Source organism: Poecilia reticulata, linkage group LG8 (genome assembly GCF_000633615.1).
Source record: "Poecilia reticulata strain Guanapo linkage group LG8, Guppy_female_1.0+MT, whole genome shotgun sequence".
Taxonomy (NCBI): domain Eukaryota; kingdom Metazoa; phylum Chordata; class Actinopteri; order Cyprinodontiformes; family Poeciliidae; genus Poecilia; species Poecilia reticulata.
In genome coordinates, this window is record NC_024338.1 from 24,180,156 (window position 1) to 24,182,425 (window position 2,270).

General features: G+C 40.0%; 1 protein-coding gene across 2 annotated transcripts in view; it reads left to right on the plus strand.

Annotated features, from left to right (window-relative positions):
- Nucleotides 1-2,270, plus strand: part of gprc5ba (G protein-coupled receptor, class C, group 5, member Ba) — a 25,159-nt gene that overhangs the window by 3,417 nt on the left and 19,472 nt on the right. The window lies entirely within an intron of this gene.

Sequence of the window (2,270 nt, forward strand, 5' to 3'; positions counted from 1 at the left end):
AAGCACTCGCTGAAAAGACATATGATCCTTTTTCTCACTGTCTGACATTAAGTTCAATTCAGTTCCATTTCCCAAAGCTAAATTAAATGTTATGTATATCATCCCAGTGTCTTCAGAGAGTCATAGGCAGTCAGTCTTGCAGCAAATCTAAAGAAGCCTCTGACTGAAGTCACTGCTGCTGTATGACAGTCTCATGACTGCCACACATGATCGTCATGACATACCAGAGGGATTATTTCACAGTAACATGTCCTGGAGGACATGAGCTGCTAGTCCAGCTCGTTTGCTTTCGCTGGTTGTATGGTTAGATACCAAGAAAAGAAAGGCATTTGGCTCAAATTTCTGTTGCAATAACTTCTATATTCTGAAAAAGATGGACTAATCACTTTGTAACACATGAAACATGTTCAAAGATTTTCTGCATTCTAGCTTCAAAAGGAAACTGGTTAAGAATTAAAATGACTTTTTTTTACTCGCTATTCTGCAGCCAGTCTTTGCAGAAAGTTGTTGCATATAGGCACTCATGATAAATCTGTGTAATGGTTTCAAAAATAAATTAATCTTCATTTGCAGCAGTCTAACATCATGATAMATATTTTTTTGTGATTTCTCTTACTGTAGATGTGGTTAAATTTTGGATTTGAGTCAGCTGTTTTTTTTTTCTTCCTTCTTCTTTTTTTTAAAATTAAATCAACACATGAATCATCCATTTACCTTGAGGAGCCTGATTGCTTGCCTTTCCTATTTTAAATGGCAACCAAACAGGAAATCATAGTTTGCTGATTAAAAGTTCCTAGACAGGGTGAAATTGATTTGAAAGGCATTTTACACATTCTTCAGGCACTATATATCAGAGTTATGTGTAATCTAACTGGGTGTCTCAGTAATGCCCATGTGCAGTAATTACATGGTCGTAAGCCTCTCAATTACCTTATTACTTTAACTTGATGAGGGATGTTTCTTTGAAATCAATTTACCGTGATTAAATACGTGTGGTTGTTCAATGATTTCCTGTCCCTTTTCACATCTTCCACGGCTCATATAAAGATAATGAGAATGGCAGCACTACCAGTGATATACTGCAARGGGCCTGTCCGCTGATAAGTGAAAGAACCATTAATCTCTCCCAATCCTCCTGTTTCAAGCACTGACCCCTCCTCCACATGGCCCTCCTCCACCCCCTCTTCCCATGCTGTCACTCTCTCAGGCTGCACCTGTCACATTAGTCTCACATCCTCAGCTGCCATTCCATATGATACGCCTCCTTCCTGCTCCCAGAGACTGAGTGTCACCCCTTTTTGCCTGGATTTATGAGTATGAAAAGAAGGARAGCAGGAAAACAAGAGATTAAAGCTAAAATAAAATCAAATMAAATAAAAATAAAAACTGCACGTGTCAAATGTAAATGTGCATAAAACGTTCTGCTACAATCGGACCGGTGCCAATTGTATGTCCAAAATATGGATTAACACTCAGTCGGTGGATTGATTGTGATCAAATCCAGCACAAATATCAGCTTCCTGCATAGATGTGACGAGGCTCCTTCTGTTTGTTGTGAACTGAAATGGCAGGAAAGCGACAGCAGATCTGTGCTGTGATAAAGGCAGAACAAGAAGCAGAGGAGGAGGAGGTGCAGTAGTGGCAGTAGTGGTGGTGGGGGGAGGAGGAGAGGGTCACCACTGAAATCCTCCCCGATAAGACGGACTGGAGCAGCTGTGGCAACAAACGTGTGATGAAATCGAGAAATAATAATCCTCGCAGCAGTTTGTTGCTGCGTCAAGACCTCTGAGATGACCGGTGGAAGCATAAAAATGTTATGCATGCTATTAAAACAACGGAAATTGTTGAAATTGCATTTTTTTTTTCCCAGGCAAGGATATGAAATACTAATAACGTAAATCAATAATATAAGACGTACGTTAATGTTTGAAAGTCATAATATRACAGTAGTAACTTAGAATGAATTAACTCGTGTAGAAGGATGCGTTCAAATCTCGCTGAATGTGTAGCTAAATGCAAGAAAAGGAAGAAAAGATGTTAGATGCTGCAACGGAAGAGAAGGRGATTGTTGTTCACCTTCCAGCAGGACAATGAGAGCTGCAACACCCGCACAGATCAAAGCATGTGTTGGTGATCCAGTCAAAGTCCTACACCTATCCAAATTACATACAGCAAGACTTTAAAAGTGCTGCTCACATCTCTCCATCCGCTACTTTGTCTTTATGTAGCAACTTGGATTCCAATGAAATCCATCAATCCCAGCGGGGGGG